The sequence below is a fragment of the Ambystoma mexicanum genome, chromosome 2p (assembly GCF_040938575.1).
Source record: "Ambystoma mexicanum isolate Mex_15411 chromosome 2p, UKY_AmexF1_1, whole genome shotgun sequence".
In the NCBI taxonomy this organism is placed as follows: Eukaryota; Metazoa; Chordata; class Amphibia; order Caudata; family Ambystomatidae; genus Ambystoma; species Ambystoma mexicanum.
In genome coordinates this window covers 642,821,284-642,842,764 of record NC_090923.1, presented here as the reverse complement: position 1 = coordinate 642,842,764, position 21,481 = coordinate 642,821,284, and the positions used below count along the sequence as shown (strand labels likewise).

Below are 21,481 nucleotides of genomic sequence, written 5' to 3'. Positions count from 1 at the left end.
CATGAACACTGTAGAAGAAAAAACCACAGGGAGTGGAGATTGAGTGGCTGCCTGAGGCCGTCAGAGGGAGTCTGCCTCAAAAGCCTCCAAAAGTGCCCACTCAAGGCGGTCCAGCACAGCATCCTGCAAAATTTTTCCTAACTATTATATGATATGGCATTTATAACGCACCTATACACAAGTGTTTCAAGGCGCGAAAAGGCAAGGGAGGGGGGACAGAGGGAAGACAACGATCTTATTATGCCCGGTGACATTGAGATCGTGCAAGTGCAGGGGAAGGAGCAGAGGGTAAGTGCGGGGGAAGGGAGAGGGGGCAGTGCAATACATGGGATCAACAGTAAAGAATAAATAAAATAAATAAAACAGAGGTAAAAGTGCGGCAAGTTAGTGGCAAGTGCAGGATTAAGTGCAGACATCAAGTGTCAGGAGCTGGTGGGGACTGTAGGGATACAGAAACAGCCCCCAAGTGCAGGGGTTGCCTTGGAGGCAGTGCATGTGTGCAGCTGGCGGGGAGTGGACCTGGGCCCAAGATCAGAGGGTAGCCAGGTGACCAGTGCCGTTTCAGTCCAGAATTCAGTAGGGGAGAGGAGGAGAGAAAGCAGAAGCAAAGAGGAAGGTCTTGAGGTGCTTCCAGAACTGGAGATGGTTCTCCTCAAGATGGTTCTCCTCTTATAGAGTAAGAACTAGAACTCCAACAACAAGGATATTTGAGCGAGTTTAATTTACAATTGTTTTGGAGGTTTACACAAATTGATCAAAGAAGATACTTGTCATGAAATGTTCCTTCTTTGTAAAGCACAAATGACCAGATATTTAATGATTATTGATGTACTAATCTGTAAGTATTCAGCTCGAAATACTGTACCATGATTATGTCTAGAATCTGGACAACAGCAAGCGCTGTGTTTGTGTTATGTTAATTTTGAATCTTAACTAAATCAAACTAAAATTAAATATTCTCTTTTAGGATTTGAGTCAGAATTATGACTAACCCTCCTGAGGAACGGCTGCAATGTGTGAGCGGGGAAACACGTGTTGAGGGACCAATGTTTTTGCCAATTTGTTAGAGGGATTCATTACTTTCTGCCAACTTGTTTAAAAGCCTATAAAGAGATCTATATTTTTTTCTTTTTTTGGAAACTGTGCCTACTTGTATTAAGGGCCCTAGTGTGTCAGCGACCCAAAGGACGAGAAGCCAAATGAGGCTTATGAAAATGTTTCCTCTTACTGCAAACAAGGTGAGAACTAACCCGGGGGGGGGGACGAGCCGTGGAGGATGCCTTGCGGCAATGGGACTGAGCTTGCTATTTTTGCTGAAAGCGCTGCTGAGAGTGTCATAACCCGAACCCCACGAAAGAGGGGGAGATGCCAGGTGAGGGCTCCTCCACACTGCTGGCTTCCACTCCATCCAGACATGCTCCCAACTGTTACACCATCCACTGGTCACCTTACGCACACGAATACCCGTGCAGCCACTAAGCCCTCCATCTCAGGTCCTGATCTGCCTTCCCCTTCTGACCTCATGTCCTCACTCCCTCCTCAAGCAGCACGGCAGCGGCGCACAGGAGGGCATCTAACGCGCTATAGTCATACATCACCCACTGCAACGTTAGCAGCTGCCCTGGCGTCTTGGAGACGGAGACGCCGGCTTTTTTCTTTGCTTCATCACGCCCCCAGGAAGACCCGGCAGCGTTTTGAAAACTTAGGTCATGTGACAAGGAAACGTACTACATCATCAGTCACGTGATGGGGTCATGTGACACTCCTAGGCCCCTTCAAAACCGGAGAGGGAACACTCATTCAGTGCTTCACAGCTGATCCAATCAGGCACTGTTCGGCGTCTTCCTGCCTCCACATCTTGATTCTGGACTAAGGACTGTTCTTCTTGGATTCCTCTGTCAAGCCCTTGGATACTGTTTTTGCTCTGCTGTTTCAGGACCTTGGAACTGTGTTTTTGATTCCTTTGGATTACCCCTGGTTTCGATGAACTTGGCTGGCTTTTGACCTTGGAACTCTTAACGGACTGTTTTCGGATTTCTTCCTCTGTTACCTTTTGGAGTACCCTTTCCATACAGGTCTTGCAGTGCCTATTTCTACAACAATCTACGCCTACCCGCTGCCGCTTGCTACACTCTGCAGCCACACGGAACACCTCCCTTCTCATCTGTGCTCTTCCCCTCCCCAGACCCTTGGTAAGCCCCTTGATATTTGTTACCTCGCTATTCAGTGTATTGTTTGCCATTGTACTGACCCATTGCTTGCTTTACAGCGGTCGAGGGGTCACCGGTGTTCCTGGCTCCTGGTGTTCTTCGGGATTCAAAAAACCTGTGGCCTCAAGGATCGCTCAGGAAGTTATTTGTATCTTTCTGAGTGGAACTTGTGGACAGAGGCTCCATAATCTTCACGACCATCAAGTCATAACACCAACGACCTGGGTGAGAGTAGTGAAACCTGAGAGAAGATGTTACCCTGCTCATCCCAGGTTGCTACTGGCATGTATTTGGAATCAATTCCACCTGTTCCAACAAACGTGATGGAACTTCAAGCTTTAGTGGAACTAGAACCATCTACTAACATCTTTGTAACTACTGCAATGTTCCATAAAGGCTAGGATGAGGATACTTCCTCTTTGCAACTTCCCCTTCCCCCCTGCAGGCTTTAACAACAGTGCCTGCATCAATGACTACATTTAATGCAAGTGCTACTCCCCCAAGTGGACTCCTGCAGTCCTCCTTGCAGGAAGATATGGGGAGTACTGGCCCGTGGCCGGAATTAGTGTTTCTTTTTTAAGAGAAGTTGTCACTCTACTCACCGGAACAATGTGCCTTTGAATGTTAGGATGCAGGACAATGGAAATCCTTCTAGTGAATCCTTCCAGAACAACGAACCCTCAGACAAGGCTCTGCTAGAAAATGAACATCTATTAGAATGTTGTTCTGACCAGACGGGGAGCTCGTCTATGAAGGAAGTCATTTCATCTCTCTCCTTAAACCCTTCCCCATTACTCCATCATAGTGGCCAACAGGTCAACATTGGCCAAAGATCCAACCTATGGGCCTGGGAACTCCAGGTCCCAGTTCTAATCTCTTCTTGGCGCAGAAAAGACGAGGTGTAGCGGACATCCGGGACACCGGGAGATTGGCTCCAGATTCTGGTATAGCGGCACCCTGTTCTGATAAAGTCAGAACAGACAGAGGCGGGAGAAGTCTGTGCAATAAATTCTAGGTTGATTAAAGAAATTTCTACTCCAACGCTAATGGAAAACACACGGAACACCCAGACGACCTCTCGGCTCTCGGCTCAGTCCAGCCCTGGCGCGGGGTCTTCGTGGTGAAAAACCAGCACAGCCTGTCAATCCTATCACCAACATTCTTGGCGGAGAGCAAGATTCAAACACCAGTGAAACTAGATATGCGCCTGAATCGAACTTGTACTCTTCATCCTCTTCAGAGCAATCACAGCGCCCAGGCTCATATATAGCTACCAGGCAAACTCAAAAGAAGAGGAGGGGACTCAGCGGCAGAGATACTCCATCTAATCTACAAACACAATGCAGTTTGATGTCATTGCTAACAATTGCACTTGCACCTTTGCTGAAGCTATATGAGGCTATAAATGACAACTATAAAGATCAGGCCACTATGTTGGCTATGACCCATTCCAAACTGATTCACATTGAGGCATTTACTAACTCTCTAGAAAGTAGGCTTGATAAAGAACTTGCCTCTGAATCGTCTTGCAGAAACTTCAATGCAATCACATGACGGAAGTAGGAGCAAGTAATAAACTCCAACTAGAAGCAGCACGAGAGATTTTCAAATGGGGGCGTGATCCATCTAAGAAAATGCCTAAAAGTGCGACTAAAGAGTCTCAAACACGCCTAATCGACCTGACCTTGGCCCCCAAGATTTCCCTCGAAGAGCCAGCTGTGGTCTCAACGATAACATCAGAGACAACTGAATGTATCCCTGCTAAACCAGTAATGATGTTAGAACTTGATGGGCCCTCTTTGGCCTTCTGCGGCCCACTGGATAATCCTACGAGCATAACATTTTCGACCTCCCCGCTAGAAGTAGGAAATGCAGAGGGGCACATGGTGCTAGGACTGATTTTCTGTACTCTGGCCTGGTGGACAGATGTATAGAAGGCCAACCTATATTGTGACAGGGACAACTCTGGGAAGCTGTAGCCAAACCAATTTAGGTAGCAGTGACAGGCGGTCTAGGCTAAGTTCTTCAGAGGGGCGAGAGTGTAAAGGGTCCACAATGAGGTCACACAATGGGAATCTCAAATTGCACTTAGACACGATGTATACAAATACATTTATTTAATTATGGACAAAACACACTATAAGAAAATGAATACAAGCAGGTAGAAATATCAACCAATACCATCAAACTAAATACATATATACATTCACAGGTTCAAATGCACAATACACATCAAAAATACTCCTGCAAAGGAATTAATAGGTAAGTATCATATCCAAAAAGGTCCACAGAGATGATCCCTAGCTAAAATTGTCCAACCCTAAATTGTCTGGGGCCTTGTGCTCTACTGGTCAGGATACAGTTCCACAGAACTTAGGAAGTAAGAAAAAATGTAGGTAGGGTCTCTGGGGTCCAGTGATGGATTCTTAGAGTTAGGGTTCAATGTAGACAATTGCCCAAAATTACCCCCATCAGTCAGAAGCCTTGCCAAGGAAAGTAATGGCAAAGCCAATAGTATAAGAAATATGATTATTATAAACCCATTGACCTATAAATGGGAGTATAGGGGTATGTTAAAAGATCTGTAACTTATGCCCCTTACTCCTAATCTTCCCAGGTCTTTGTAGAACAAAGGAAGGGTGTCCTGGTTTGCTTTTCCCTGCCGGAATCCGCAGTCCTCAATTTCCAGGGGTTCCAGGGGTTGCTGGTTCGAGAATGACTCCGGTTGGGATCTTTTGCTGTTGCAAAGACTTTGGGTCAAAGAATGCAAAAACAAATGATGAAGCACCCCTCTAGGGACTGGACTTGTGTCGGAAAAGCAGGCTTCAGGCGACGGTGCATACCACGCCCAGCGATGCAACAGGACTCAGTAGCCGTGGTCGGACTTTCCGGTCTTTCTCGGGTCCCCTTGGTGCTAGGACACCAAAGTTTCGCAGAGGGTGTTGGTGCAGTAGCAGCTGAGGGTGTACCAGGTTCCAGGCGTAAACTCGGAACAGTAACGAAGTTAAGCAGGTAGCCCAAAAACTAAGCTGGTCAGCCACAGGACGGTTACTGGGCACTTGCGAAGGCAGTTTTTGTGCTGGGCACTAAGTAGACGTCCGGAATGGATGTTCCCTCCACTCCAAGGGGCGTAGCACCTTCACAGGGCTACTAAAGATCACAAGGCAGACAGGGCTCCACCAGAGCTGCAGCAAAAGTTGGTTGCCAGGCCTCCTTCAGTCAGGTTTCAGGTTTCTTTGCGGGTCTTCTCAGCTGACAGGGTACTTTGCTCCTTCAGGTTCTTCCAGGATCTCTGAATAATGCATGCAGGGGTACTCTTATCCCAAAAGTCAGGTAGAAGTCTAAACCCCCACTAGCCAATAGCAGAACTATCCCCCACACACACACACCCCCCACAATGGTCCAATCAGCCCACATCCTGCCTGTCAAACACACAAAGCAGTCCAGTAGCCCGCCAAAAGCTGCTGCTTTCCCGGGCATTGGAAGTCCTTATAAGGATCTTCCTGGACTCTGAGGCCAGAAAGAAGGCTAAATAAGATGCAAAAAGAATGGGCGAAAAACCTTGTGGCACAGCCATGTTTGACCAGTAGCCACACTCAGTAGCCAAACGTGGTAAATGCGGTAAAGCTAAAATGAAATTCCCCAAAAAGCAGGGAAAAGTCACTGCTGCCACCAGCCCATCATTTAAGCACATCTAGAGTAACCAAAAAATCCTTTGATTGTTAGTCTATGGCAAAACAAAAATGCACCCCATTGCACTGCAGTGTAAACTGCTTTGTGCAATGATAAAAAGTTACCACAAGTGATACAAAAGTAACCACAAGTAGCAACATAGTAACACGACTAAGGGAAACACTGTTTCCCAGTACTGATAGCCTTAAGGACATATCAGTTACCCCATAACATGCGAGCAAAGGCCAGTGCAGTGAAGCTTAAAGCTTCACTTTAGTGCAAAAGGTACAGGTCAGATTAAAAAATAAAAGCAAAAAGTTTGGGGGTTCCATAAAGATGGAAGGAAAAGTGCAGTAAAGAGAATCTTTCCTAACACATGGCCAACCACGCGTAAGAAGAGGAGCCATCCCACAACACCAGTGCTGAGGTGGAAGAGCCTGAGGGGAACACCTACAAAATCTTCTATACAAGAAGGAAAAAAAAAAGAAGATAGGTAATGTTATCCCTCCCTCAGCCCAGGTACAACAAACGAAAAAGCCTATGGACCAACCGTGTAAAAAATCAACTAAGTCAAACGGTTCTAGAGGCTTTATTCAAAACCTCAAAGCTCACCTCCCCGATGTAGAGATGGCGTCCCAGAGTCTACGTAGTGTCACTCCGGTGGAAAAGAATAAAGATCCAAAGGTCATCCAAGTTGAGGACAATGCGGGAGGGAATATGTCTTCCAATTCAATCGATCATGAGCTCTTGGATTTAGCAGTCTAGAGGACGGAAGCGGATGACCACGAGTCATTAGTAACTTTAGCTTGAGGGGGTGGCCGAGAGGTGACTGAGAGCGAACCCCCTCCAATTAATATTGAAATATCACCTCCCATAAGGCCTCCCCCTCACGAGTCTCTAAACGTCCGGTTCTTGACGCTGGAGGACAGACGCCTAAAGATGGTAACAAACATGGGCCATGAGGTTTCGGTGCCTACCCCCCACCCGAGTGATTTCCCAAGTTCGGGAATAGCCAATCCTTAAATAACTTGACCCCAAGGCAGCCTCCTATAAAGGACTTGCATCCTCAACCTTGAAACAATCAACCAAACTCTAGTGACCATATGGGATTAAAGCAGAGAGAGAACATTAACGAAAGGCCTAAATTATATCTGGATAGACTGCAACCAGCAAGCGATGGACTGCAAATGAATCGCACAAACATTTTAAAACTATTACATCATATTCCAGCCCTAGAGGCTTTGTCCTCCAGAGATATTGCTGCAGTCGAATTCCCAAAAATGTGATTGTCTGTTTGCACCTAAACTCAAAAATCTTTTCTAATCTGCTCCTGGGAACTGTTGAACATTTCTGGCCTCTAGGATCTGACATAAGTAGTAAAAGGATGTATTCGGACACTAATCACCATATACTGGCCACTGAACGGCAGATAGCCCCAGAAAAAGGGGATCGATCTACACAGCAGCTAGCAGCCCTTGGCAATGTAGATAAGAATTTGGGTCTTAGGACCCCAGAGAGAGCAGGAGATGGTTGCTCAACGGGAGGCTATAGGATCTCATTTCCAAGCATCAACAGCAGTAACATTGAGCTTGATCAAAGTTACCTTCGACCAACTACCAAGGTCGAAAAGGACAATAGTGTTGAATTCGGCCAAGTCCGGCAGCTGCTTGGAGGAAGAAAGCTGCAGATGGGTAGCAAGTACAATTAATGTCAATAGGACCTGTTAACGCTGAGACAGCGCTGATTGCGACCAGTTAGTCCTGGCCTCATGGGACACTAGGGGCTTCAGTCCTTTGTTTAATGACATGGCCGGGGGCTTCAATGTATTCGATATCTTGTGTCTCCAAGAGACCTGGCTTTCAGCAGCGCTGCAAAGCAGAGGGATTTAATCTTTTTTGAAATCCTGCCACAAAAAAGGGAAGAGGAAGACCGAGTTCAGGTCTCCTGACTTTAATTGAGAAGGACCTAGGCATAACATCTTTTAAATCTACCAACCAAACCCCTTAGATGCAAACAATATTAATGGAATGTGAGGGGAGGTTGTCAGGACCCTCTTAATTTGGTGGTTATTAATATCTAGACTTAGTAGGGTTCTTTGGAGCCCTTTACCAGAAACAAGGTGTATCGAGAGCTCTAGTGCCTAACATCCAGGATAACCAAACCAGTGGATGGTCTTTATCATTTACATGGGAAGAGATTAAAGGCTTGATCATGAAGGCCTGCGGTTCCAGGGCTCCAGGCCCAGATGGCCTTTCTAATTTGAGGCTTAAAAGAGCCCCGGAAGAATGGGCCAACTTTTGTATGACCCATTTTTCAGAGGTGGCATTAATAGGCGAGATACCTAACTCCTGGAAGCAAGCGATGGTGATCCGATCTTTAAAAAAGGCAGTAGATCTGAACCAAAAAGTTATCGCCCCATTAAGCTTTTGGATGTCTTGGGTAAAATGTTTGCTTGTCTTCTCTTTACAAGGCTAAAGAACTGGATAAAGGAGTCGGGCCACTATGATCCAAAACATTCAGGCTTTGTAAAAGAGGTAGGATGCAGCTTGAACCTTTTCTTGTTAAACATTCTAAAAATTAGAGCCTTGTGGGAAGGAAAGAACATTTTTATTGCATTTGTTGACTTTGCACAAGCCCCCGACGAGAATTGCTGTGGTAAAAAATGGAGTCTTGCGGCTGCCCTAGGGATATTCGCTATCCTATTATCTCACTCTATACCTCTACTTCAATGAAGGTGAAGCTTACATTGGGTGGACTACTTTCCAAAAAGATTGAGACCTCAAAAGGGTTAAAGCAAGGTTATCTTCTAGCCCTTGCATTTTGTTCTTCACATTTGGTTTTATTTTATTTTGTAGAAGAATAAAACATTACAGATTCAACTGCAGGCTGGTTGAAAGATCCCGCCCCAAGCCCCATTAAATAAAAAAACAAACTCCCCAGCAGGATAGTGATGTCTTGGAAACTCCCCTGCACAATCTGCTCCAGAGGGCTTTGTCTATCTCTACCCTGAAGTCTCTTGCCCACCGCCCTCTCAGGTTCTCTGTGGTCCCACCTCCCGCCCCGACCAAGGCCCCATACATAGCAGATATCAACCCTCTAATTTCAGTACCCCTGTCCAGCAGTGTTTCAAAGGGAGTGAGATCTCTCATTATCTTTTCCCTAATGCTCGAATCCGTGAGGGCCCCTTTTAGCTGTAAGAACAAGAATACTGAACGTTTTGCCTATGTCCAAGGCCACCTCTAGGTCCATTATGTAGATGAAAAGGCCCTATCCTCTCAAGAACAACCTCAAACCATTTCTGAAATCTTCCGGGATTTGGTATTGCGTCTCTTAATCCCGGTACCCAGAGGTGACCCAGGGGCGAAGGCCATGTGGTAATCCCCTTCATGTCCACCCTTTGACTCCAGATGTCCCATACTGACCTCAGGATAGGGTGCTCCCATATTCTCTGTGGCAATTTATTCTTAGGCACCGACAACCATTCCCCAACAGTAGCAGGATGCAGGTTAAGGTTGTCCAGGGCCAGCCATTGTTGGTCCGATTGTGGCCTGAGGTGGGGAAATAGGATTCCGAGTTGGCTGCTTGGGAGGCCGACACCCCCTTCTCTGTGGGTAAAATCGGGGTTGCCCTGGGAATTCTTGCCTTTTTCCACCTGCCAAAGGAACCTATGAAGGGCCCCCTTTAAATGCCTCCAGAATCCTTATGGGGAGCATTTGAAATAGGTACAAAACCCTTGAAAGGACAATCATTTTCATAGCAGTGAGACGATTGTTCGCTTTTGCCAAGTCTGCATGTACTTTTGACATCAGTGGAGTGGGGGGAGGGAGGTGGGGTAATTGGCTTCAAATAGCATCTCGAGATTCTTAGCAAGATTAATGCCTAAGTATTTCAATGTGTTTAAGTTATCCTCCAGCCCGAGTGGTGTACACCAACCAATATCCCCATCACTCCTCCTGTCCAGTAGGAAAAGAACCGATTTGGACCTGTTCATTTTTAGCCCGGCCACGGTACCATACAGTTCGATCAATTGGAGTGCTGCCGGTATGGAGGCCAGGGGTTCACTTATATGTAGCAACATATCATCTGCGTATAAGGCGACTTTGTAGTCCACCCCCAACCCCACATGGAAATACCCACCACCTCCGGGTCATCTCTGATCCTCTGGGCGAAGGGTTCTATTAACAAGGCATACAATGTCAGGGAGAGGGGTCACCAAGTGCGAACCACCGTGAGTACCCCCACATTTACCATGACAGAGGCCATTGGGGATGTGTACACTACCATAATCCCTTAGGTAAGGCCTTTCCCTAATACCAGATTTAACAAGCACCGACCTGAGAAAACCCACTCCACCTGATTAAATGTCTTCTTGGAGTCAATTGAGAGAAGGGATGTCCCCACCCGCCATATCTCTTGGGATGCGTAATCAGGTGTAATGTTTTCCTCATTGTGTCCGTCCCCTGCCGCCCCTTAACGGACCCCACTTGGTCCGAGTGGATCAATTTGGGCATATACCCTTTCAGTCTTGTGGCTATCACGTTTAGGTTGCCTATTCATAGGTTTCCCCCCCAAAGGTCTATTTTCCACTGGTGTCATCAGGTTATCCATATACGGGTGTTCGATTCATTCCACCTGTGGGACCTCGGCATATCAACCTGAACCCTGCCCTGAGATATCTCTAGTGCTGGGAGAGCCCGTACCAGGTATTCGCCCCACTCTACCCTACCCCCCGCCCCCAAGCCCTCAACCTCCTAATCCCCCACATCTGGCATTCGGCCCCTCCCTGTTAACATTACTCGGTGGTGACCGAACCACCTACGGGACTCCCCCAGAGTTGGGCTCCTTCTCTTCACGTCATTTATTCTTGAGCCCCCCCTCTCCCCACTCCACCTCTCAACTATAAGCCCCTATACCACTCCATAGCACCCCCCCCAAACAAGTACCCCTGCATCAAAGCAGTCGGGTGAGGCAAACCCCCCCCCCCAAAAGTAAAACAGAAAAGGTCCGGGTCCCTTGTTCAATTCTTCCTCCCTGCACCACCACCACATGATGACATGCTTGATCATCTTCTGAAGTCCCATCCACTGGAGGAGTGCTCAGCTTTCTGAACTTCCGTGCGCCCAAGATACATTTTCTCCTTATTCTCTTTGTTTGCCACTGTCCTCCGTCCGGATTCCGATCCCTTGAGGTGTGCGGGGTCTCCCGTTAGTTAGACCCTCTGAATGTCCTGTTCCATGGAGTGTCTGTAATTGCGTCCATCTGCTTTGAACGAGATGGAGAATGGGAATTCCCACCTATAATCGGATCCCTTTTTCATTTAGCCACTTGGTGAGGAGTGAGCAGAGCCTTCTTTTAGAGAGGGAGAGTGAGAGTGAGGACAAGTCCTGGAAGACCGTTACCCTTGCCGACCCGTACATCACTGGGCCCTTTTTACATGCTTTTTCCAGAATTTGGAGTCCATCGCCATAGTTGCGAAAGCAGACAAGAACCGATCAGGGGCCTCCCGCTGCACCACCAGCCCTGTGAATCCTCTCAATCTTGACCTCATCAATGGAATCTTTGTCGAAGATGAGTTTGGTGATGGCATATAAGGCACTTCGTAGGTCTTTCTCAGACTCCCCATCTTTCTCAGGGATTCCATACAACCCGAGGTTATTCCGCCTCTCACGATTCTTGAGATTGTCCAACTTCATGAGGATTTTCTCCTCCCTCCTTTCTCCCTCCGTCAGACGCACCTCAATTTGGGTCTCCATCATGTACAGGTAGGATTGGTTATGTTCCACCTCCTCCAGTCTTTCCTCCATCTTGTCAATCTGTGTGCGATTTTATCGACTATCACCAAAGTCCACCCTCATGCTTCTAATCTCCTGCATGAGGGCTACTACGTCCTTTTTTGTGGCACCGGCTTACTCACCCATTATGGACCTGTTACCTCGACCAGGCGTTCCTCAGAAATCCGTGGGGTGTATTCAAAGGGGGCCAGTCTCGCCGTTGCGTCCATGTACCGCAGCCTTTCTCCTTGCATGTAACGTCTGGTGCGTGGGGTGATCCTGCTGCTGTTAGGTGTCACTGCAAACCCCAGGGCAGCGGGGCCACCGATGCACAGTTCCGGCTCCTACTTTAATACTTTGCATGTCTATGAGGGGCGAGGTCCATATGGTGGGATGGTGAGTCCTTCAAACTTGATTGCGGTGCGCCACTGCAGGCCGCACGGAGCAACTACACCAGACCCGGGATGAATTCTATCCTCTGTGTAAGCTCCTCTGGGTCTTCGCAAGCTGTGTCCGAATATATGGCCTCCACCGCCCCCTCGGTCCTCGTAGAAGGCCCCCTTCACTTGTTTCAGTCTCAGTTAAAAGCTTGCAGCGTGGGCTTACAGCATGGGCTGCTGTCGTTTTTCTTCCGTTTAAAATTCTTTCCCGGCCCTCGGGGGATCTTAGAACGCTCCTCCTCTGATACACCTCAGGGGGGGGCTATTGGGGAGCGGGCAGCACACACTCGATCCACCCTCAGGTTGCTGGGTGTCCACCACCATTTCCATCACTCACTGGTACTACAGCTGGGCCCCGGTGCCTCCATGTCACAGCGCAATCCACCCTCCGACGAAGGAGATGGAAGGGGCAAGGTGCTCTGCTGGCACACGATCCGTGCGTGGCACAAGGGGAGCTGGGCCCCGGCATCACTCCTCCTCGCCTGTCCTTCCTCCTCATCACCTCGCGGCAATGCCTGGAATCTGCTTTTTTCTGACCTCAAGGAGGCTCCAGGAGAGGGCCATTCTTTTCCACCAAGACTTAATGGCGAACAAGTTGGTTGGCTGCTCTATGCAGATTATTTAATTATCCCGGACCAGACAGATTGGCCTTCAACACAAATTGAATGCGTTTGAAAAATATGTTCAGGCAAATGGCCTTCAAATTAATGTGTCTAAATCTTGGTCCTCGAAAATGTAAAGGGAAAGAAAAGGACCAAAGAATCCGAAGAGGGAGAAGCTGAGCCGACCTACTACGACGACACCACCGGTGGGGCCCTGCGGAACCGACTCACCACTTCCCGACGACAGAGAAGATCTCCCGGCTGGAGAGGCTTCTTCCCCTGACTGGTGGGCACAACCAGTTTACCTTCTTTTCCTCGCATCCCAGGACGTCTTGTGGTCGAATTGCCCGTGCCAAGCACCCCGGCAACCGGATAGCCACTTACCACTGGACCGTGAATAAAAGGACCGCTCCTTTTAGCGGAGAACTCTGCGGCTGGTTTCTTCCCTGGCAGTGCAACGGACTCCTGTCTTCCTCCCCGACGAGATCCTCTCTTCCCCCGGACAAAGCACCGACTTGCATCCGCTGCCAGGAACAACTGCCCCCCCGCTGGAGTATTCTCACCACTTTAAGGTACCGTGTACGCCAGGCCTCCCTTTCTAAAGACTGCTACAAGGTAATAATAATCACTTAACCTTCTGGACTGGCTGCCTTGACCATCTAACTGGTCCCCTTCTTTGGTCCAACTCTTCCTGAACCTTTTCAAGACTTTTTGTGCACTTCAACTGAGTGACCTTGGACACATTTCGTTCTGATCCTCTTAAAGTGGATCCGGCCTTCTGAACTCTAACTTCACGGTTACTTTGCCTTCCTCTCTTGTTATGTTCTTGTGAAAGTGTTGGGATCCATTTCAAATTATACTCTGCTTTCCTCTCCCTTTTAAAACAAATTATTAGAGTGCCATCTGCGTTAAGCGCTCACCGCTGTCTGAAAATAAGTGGGGCTTTTTCTTTAGACTTGTCTAATATTCTTTTAAGGGAGTGTATATCTTTTAGTGACCGTGTTTTTGAACTGCTTAATATTAGTGCCTGTGTGTTTTACTAGATGTGCTTTTAAATAAATAATTATATCTCTTTTACACCAAGCTCTGGTCAGTGTTTACTTGTTCTACTATGTTTTTTGACCTATTGTGAATACTCTGTATACTGCCTAACTCTTCTTGAGGGAAGTCTGACTGCTCAGCCACAGCTACCAAGTGAATCTGCAGACTGCTCCCAAGTGGGTTTACTGCCAAACACCTGTAGTCTTCAATCTTTTGCAGTGGTCCCAGAGGGAACTGCACAGGTTTCTGCCTAACACCCTAATCCGCAGAGGTTTAATCTTCTGTGCACGGCACCAGACAGAGAACCTCTTCCACTTATGTCCATAGCATTTGAGAGTTGAGGACGCCCTGGCTTTTGCAAGAACCTCTCTGCAGTCATCCGGGATATCGTATCTTCCAAACTCTAGTGCTGCAGGAGCCAAGCCTGCAAGTTCAGCGACTCTGGGTCGTGATTAAGAATGGCGCCTCCTTCTCAGGAGAGAAGATCCGCGTCCATCGCCGGCTTGACTGGTGGGGACGCTGACAAGTCCAGAAGGTCCGGGAGCCAGATCTGTCTTGGCCACACCGGTGTGACGAGGATCATTCTGCACCTGGACCTCTTGAGCTGGTTGATGAGACTGAGCAGTAACGGCAACGGAGGGAACGCGTACAGGAACAGGCCGTCCCAAGGGAACGAGAAAGCATCGCCCATGCTCCTTGGCTGTGTGAACCTGCTGGCGAACCTCTGCCACTTGGAGTTCGTCGCCGTCGCGAACAGGTCGATCTGGGGTTTGCCCCATCGTTGAAAGAACCGATCCACCTGGTCCTGGTATAGTTCCCACTCGTGGCAGGAGCGCAGCTCCCTGCTGAGTGAGTCGGCGATGGTGTTTTTCATTCCTGCCAGGTGGAAGGGAACCAGAAACATCCCCAGGGTGACGGCCCAGTGCCACAGATCCTGAGCCTCCTTGGACAGGGCTGGGGATCTGGTGCCTCCCTGCTTCCGGATGTAGAACATCGTGGTGGTGTTGTCGGTGAAGATCCTTACCACTTTGTCCTTGAGGGACGGAAGGAACAATTTGAGCGCCCAGAACATGGCTCATAGCTCCAGGATTTTGATGTGGAGAGACCTCTCCTCCGGGAGCCAGAGGCCTCTTGCGTGGAGATCTCCGGTGTGGACCCCCCAACCCTCCAGGGAGGTGTCCGTCGTCACCGTCTCCTGATACGCCGGGGTCTGAAAGTCTGTGCCTGCCGTGTGGTGCGCACGGCTACCCCACCATAGAATCGTCCGACGGAACTCCTCGTCGAGCGGGATCCGGTCTTCGAAGCTTCCCGCTGCTTGAATCCAGTGGGCGTCGAGGAACTCTTGTAGCGGACGCATCCGAAGTCTGCAAAGGGGCACAGGGTAGATGCATGAGGACATCATCCCGAGGAGGGACTTGATGGACCTCACCCTGGCCACATCCGTGGCTAACAGGCGCTGCACCTTGCCCAAAATGGCCTTCATCCTTTCTTCTGACGGAGATGCCAATCGCTGATGCACAGGAAATGGTACTGCTACTTGGAAGGCTTCATCATGATTCTGTGTCATTGAATAAAGCTTGACTTAATTTGTAAAATCAATGCCAATCGCTTCACTGTATCGAGCTTCGCTCCCAGAAACAGTGCCACCTGCGACGGAACCAGGTGGGATTTGGGGTAGTTGATGGCGAATCCCAGTTCTGTGAGCAGGCGGACGGTCCTCGCAGTGTGTTCGACGGCGAGTTCTCTTAACCTTGCACAGATTAGCCAGTCGTCCAGGTAGGGGTAGACGTGGATCCCTTGCAGGCACTTGGTGAACACCCTGGGTGCCGACTTTAATCCGAACGGCAGGGCTCTGAATTGGTAGTGACGTCCCTTGACTACGAATCAGAGGAACTTTCTGTGTCCTTTTAGAATGGGGATGTGGAAGTAAGCATCCTCCAGGTCCGACGACGATAGGAAGTCGCCCTCCTCCAGCTGTCCCAGCACGTGCTGGAGGGTGACCATCCTGAATTTCTGTGCCTTGATGTACTTGTTTGACCGACGCAGGTCCAGGATGGGGCACCAACCGCCTGTCTTCTTTCTGACGAGGAAGTACCTCGAGTTTACTCCGGAGCCCCGGAGCCTCTTGGGGACGAGCTCGATGGCACCCTTCTTGCAGTTGAGGGATGTGATTCTCCTTCCTGGCCACGGGAGGAACGCAAGGACACTTCTTTTGAAATTCTAGCGAGTGTCCGTGGGCCAGGGTGTCCAGCACCCAACGATCGTTGGAGATGGACTCCCACACGCTGACGAACTTTGTCAGCCGGAATCCCACCGGGGTGTTTCGGTGGGGGCTCGACACTACGGTCGGTTCAGTCCTGCTTGGAAGAGGCCTTGCCGCCTTGGCCTCCTTGACGACGGCGGCGAGACCCTCCTTGCTTGCCGCGACCTCTGTAGGCCTCCTGGGACGAGGAGCGGGCCGCCTGGGGGTACGTAGAAGAGCCACCGCTGGATCCCTTGGAGACTCCCTGTCTGCCTCCGGAGCTCCAAAAGGGCCGCTGTTGCTGAAGGACTCCTAGGGCTCAGGCGGTCTGTGTCGGTCTTGATGGCCTGGAGGGACTCATCCACCGTCTTCCCAAACAGGTTGTTGCCGTCGAACGGCATATCCAACACTCTGGTCTGCACGTCCTGGCAAAAGTCTGTCGCCTTGAGCCATCCTCGTCGTCGAAGGCAAACCCTGTGGCCCAGCTGGCGAAATCCGGTATCGGCAATGTCCGTTGCCACCGTTACGGCGTGATCCGACATCACCTCACCTTCCTGCAGAATCTGTAGGGCGTCCGACCTCTTGCCGTCCGGTAGGAAGTCTAGCAGGGGAGCTATCTTGAACCAAAGCTCCCTGTCGTAACGGGCCACAGAAGCTAAGGCAGTGGCCGCCTTAATCGTCGTCGCCGCCGACGAGATGACTCGTCGTCCCATGGAGTCCAACTTCTTGCCCTCGCTGTCCGGCGGGGAAGTGGAAGTTGAAGCCGCCGCACCCGCCGCTTTCTTCTTGGCCGCTGCCGAGACGACCGAGTCCGGCGTAGTTTGGGCCCTGAGGCACAAGGGGGCGGCGTCGGGGACCCGGTACTTTTTCTCGTACCTGTCCCTTTTGGCGGGTGTCGTGGAAGGGTTCTTCAGGATAGCCAGCCCTTTGTCCAGATGTCGTCGAGCAACGGTACCGCGAGGACCGTCTTTCTCTTGGCCTCCCGCCGTTGGTAAAGAAAGCCTTCCTTTTTCTATTCCTCAGGGTAGAGCTGGAAGAGCTAGGATGCCCTGGCTATCATGGCGTGGAAAGAGGCAATTTCGTCGGGCGGAGAGGCCCGAGGGGGGTGTGATGAAGGAATGTCCGTTGTATCATCGCCACCGTCGTCATCCGTCCCCGTATCATCCCGAGGGTCCGGCGAGGGGTCCACAGGCCTTGTGGGCACGAAGGGCGGTGCGGGGTGGACTCTCCTCAGCTTGTTCGGAGGGCTTCCCGACGGTCCTGGTTCTGGATCCTCCGTCAGGGTCCGTGGTAACCTCGTCCTCATCTCAGTACTTAAGGATTAGATCGCCAACAAAATGGCCGCCGAGCTATCCTGGGGCTCGGGCAATGGCTGCAACGGGCGGGATGGCTGCTCCACTGGGCCCTCGTCGTCGCCATCGTCGCTATCTTCGATCACATCAGCAGGATCCTTCCCCTGGGATTGAACCTTCTCGAACCTCTCGTTGAGGCCTTTCACGGTTTCCACCAGATCCTCCTCAGAGTCTGAATCCGAGTCCATAATAGTCACCGCCCCCCCCTCTTTTTCCACCGGGGTCTTCACGGGGGTCTTAATGGGCTGGAAAGAGGATTCCCTCCGTGGTGGCAGGGAAACTCTGGGCCCAGAGGCCGCCTCCACTGGCGTAGTCTCTGCCGGCTTCGCCAGGGACGCTGTGACAACCTCGAAAGAGGCCTTTGCCGGTTGGATCAAGGCCCTCACCACCTTAGGTGCGTCCTGGGCCTTTGGTTTGGGGGGAAGGTCATCGCCTCGCTCCCCCTTGGCTCCCTTCGAGATCGACCGGGGCCTCTCCAGAAGCTTACCCGCGTTCTCGGACTTCCTCTTCCCCGAACCAGAGCGCTGGCTCGTGGTTGATCGTGCCGGGGAAGTCGCGCCCTGCTTGGCAGCCGAAGAGCCAGACCTTTCGGCGCTCCCGGTGCCCGCGGACTCGCGGTGCTTGGCCTTCTGTTCGGCCCCCGTCGCCGGGGCACCCTCACAGGATTTAGAAGACCGCTCAGACTTTTTCTTTGCCTTCTCACCTGCTGTGCCCTTCTCCAGCCAGGCCGCGAGGCGGGAACGACGATCTTGCTTGGTCCATTCCGACAGGTTCTTGCAGAATGCACAGTCCTTCTCCACGTGCGTCTTGTCCTCATGAAGGCAGTAGAGACATCTCAAATGCTCGTCCTCCTTGAAAGCATTTTGCAATCCGCATCCCGGGCAGCTCCTGAACAGCTTGGATCCGGGAGTCGAGCTTCCCTTGTCCTGGGCCATGTCCGTTGAGGTAGGCCTCAGATCTTCCGGAATCCTCCAAGAAGCGTAACTCGACGAACACTTTACCCTTGAGGGGCATAGAAGAATTCCGAAACGGGTCCCCGTTGTCGGAAGTAGAAACGGTGGAGCTTGAGGCTCGATTAAACCGAAAAAATGAGAAAATCTCCTGAAAAAGCACGAAAACGCAATAAAAGCTTGAGAGCTAAAGCACGAGGACTCCCAACACTTGAACGTGCGGTAAAAATCTGAGGATGGCTGCCAGGGGAGGGGCTTAGGGAGAGGGCAGTCATTGGCTGGGGGCAGTATGACCCAGAAATCAGTGATTGGTTACTACTAAGAAAGACAGATCAGAAACGAAACTGATACTGATTTTTTCTTTACCGAGGATTCCCAGCCTGACGACGGGGAATATTCATGAGCATGTGAATCCATGCCAGACCCCATGCTGGAGAAGGAATCTGTAGGGGGTGCGCTGTTGCGCGCGCCGCAAGATGGCCGCAGCCTGAGAGTGCTCCAGCAGAGGCTCACTAATATGGTTGAAAAACTGCTGTCCTGATCTTTACTGTGGCGAAAGTTTGGCTGGGCGAGGTACCGGAATATCTCTGGAGTGCGCACTTGTTGCTACCTGCCATCACGAGCCTGTGGACTGGGAGTAACGGGCTGTCTCTCTTGCGGCTGCCACGGCTGTTTTTGGCGGGCTTCCCCTCCCCCGCCGGCATCGACTGCTCTTCTACCTGGCTTCTCTACATCGTGGTGCGGAGCAGATCATCATTGGCGGCGGTGTGGGGGTCTCTGCCCGTCTCCCACTTGGTGTCCGGTCTGTCTGTTGCCGGGGGTCCGCTGCTGCAGGATCTGCTGGTGGCTCTGTGGGCCCCGGGTCTTGGCCGCGTGGCGGTGGAGACACCGGCTGTCTGGCTGTGGGTGCCTGGAGGGGCGCCCCCTTTTGTGGAGCAGCGCGGACTAGCCTGCCCTCGCCGGACCCCATCATCAATGTTGGTGGAGCCGCGTCCTGTCTGACAGCTGGTGCTCGGAGCATCTTGGAGCTTGCTGGCCCTCCCTTCTCCACCCGACCCCGCTAGTTAGGCATCCTGTTAAGCGGTGAGTCGGGTGGCTGCTGGGGGTGCACTTCTACATCGGGCTGGGGTGTGTGGAGCGGCAGACCAGGATCGCCACGCTTGGACAGCTTGACTGTGCCATCTTTGGGTCCGTGCCCCCACCCCTTCCTCTCCTTGTTGTCTGTTGGATTTGTGGCACTGAGCTGGTGGGGCACCGTGCGAGGGCCCCTGCGTTGGAGCTGCTGGTTACCCCTGCCCTACGTGCTGGGTGTGGTGGCCCCTGGAGACACTATAGACTGGAGCGGCTGATTGGGACACTGAACGACCTACCCGTGTCTCCTTCGGGTTCGGGCTCCCCCACCCTTTTCACCCTTCCTTTGACGGCGGATGGAGTTGCGGCACTGAGCTGAGGGGGTACTGTGGGGGGGGGGGGGCCCTGTGCAGGGGCTGTTGATTACCCGTGCTCTGTAGTGCTCTGTGGGCCCTGTGGTGCAGGGCTTGCGGGGTGCTGTGCGGGGTGCAGTGGCCTCACGCCCCGCTTGGACCTGGGGACATCATAGACTGGTCCGGTGATTTGGGTTATTGAGTGCCCCACCCACCCTCAACCAATCATCAGTGGGAGCCTGCTTCATCCGGGACTGTTCCTCCGGGAGCTCATAGTGGACTACCCGACTGTCGTGGTGTATCGCAGAGTGTGGGGTGTATTTGCCCCATCTGGAGATACCATGGACTGGAGTGGCGGTTTGGGTTATTGAACGGGGGCACTCCACTCATCTCCAACCACCTATCGGCAGGTACCTGCTTTGTCTAGGACTGTTCCTCCGGGGGCTCATAGTGAACTGCCCGAATGTGGGGGCTCTGGCGCCTTGCTTTCTCCACCTTGGTTGATGGTTGTTCCCCGGGTGGCAACGTTGGGATGCCCTGCGCGGTAGCACGCCCTCGACCTTCTTCGGGTCGCTCTGCGGGAGACATCATAACCTGTGGGCCTGCCTCCCCGCGGCTCGGATCCGCGCCTTGAGCCTGGAATGGGCAATCAGAAGAAACAGGCTAGGATGGACCAGTATGTCAGGTCGGATTCTTCGCAACAGGAGTCCGAGACTGGCTCATCTCAATTTGACTTCATGGCCCTTAACCAGACTCTGTTAGAGCTGAAGGGCAGTACGGACAGCTTGGGCACCAAAATTGATGCACTTACATGCAAGGTGGACGTGTCAGCCATACAAATCGAAAAAATTATGTGGAAGGATGTCTGAGGCGGAGCATCGGATTGGGGAGGGTGAGGACAAGATTGCTGTGCTTCAGCGCGAGGTGACGTCCCTACAACAAACGGTGAAAAGAGTGGTGGCTAGGAGCGATGACTTAGAAGGTCGGTCCAGTACAAATAATATTAGGATCACAGGGGTCGCTGAATCCACTGCCATTGACAATATGGAGGTATTTGTGGAGAAACTGCTTCGTGAAGTCCTTGACGATCCTCCTGTCACAAACATGCTCATGGTGGAGCGGGCATACCGCTCCCTCGCGGCGAAACCCCCTCCAGGTGCACCGGAGAGAGCATCATCGCCCGTATATTTAACTATCGGGACTGAGTGTCATGATGCATACCCCCGGGCATGCAGACCACGTCCATCAGCCCCGGGATCAGGCATCATGTTGCCTTGAGAAAACCCAGCAACCCCTGTTAGGGGCTGTCTGGGTTCAGTCCTGGCGCCTATGGCGCCAGGCTCATATGGGACATCAGTCCTGGTGCCATAGGCGCCAGGCTCATAGGTGCACACTTACCTGATGCAGACCATGCTGCAAGAAGATCCAAACCCATGTGAGGCCTAGAAGGGACTACTTTACCTTAGGGACTATTTTGTTACTCGGTTGTGGTCTGGGAGGAATACCTACCTGGGACTACTCTGGAGGCTATTTAAACCACGCCCGAAGAGCAGCTCACGCTTCACGTTATTCTGCATCCAGCAGCGTAACGTTCACCGTGCCAGCACCAGCATCCAGCCTTCTGCCACGCCCGCCTCGAACCTGGAGCACCTAGAAAGAAGGAAAGAAGCAAAGGTTAGAACAAGAGTATTACCTGATTTCCTACCTAATTCCGGGTTCATCGCATCTTCAAACCAGAGGAAAGACTTTGTTTTAAAAGCGTCGCATCGCAGCAGCA

General features: G+C 51.2%; 1 protein-coding gene across 5 annotated transcripts in view; it reads right to left on the bottom strand.

Annotated features, from left to right (window-relative positions):
- Positions 1-21,481, bottom strand: part of RNF123 (ring finger protein 123) — a 3,033,138-nt gene that overhangs the window by 941,662 nt on the left and 2,069,995 nt on the right. The window lies entirely within an intron of this gene.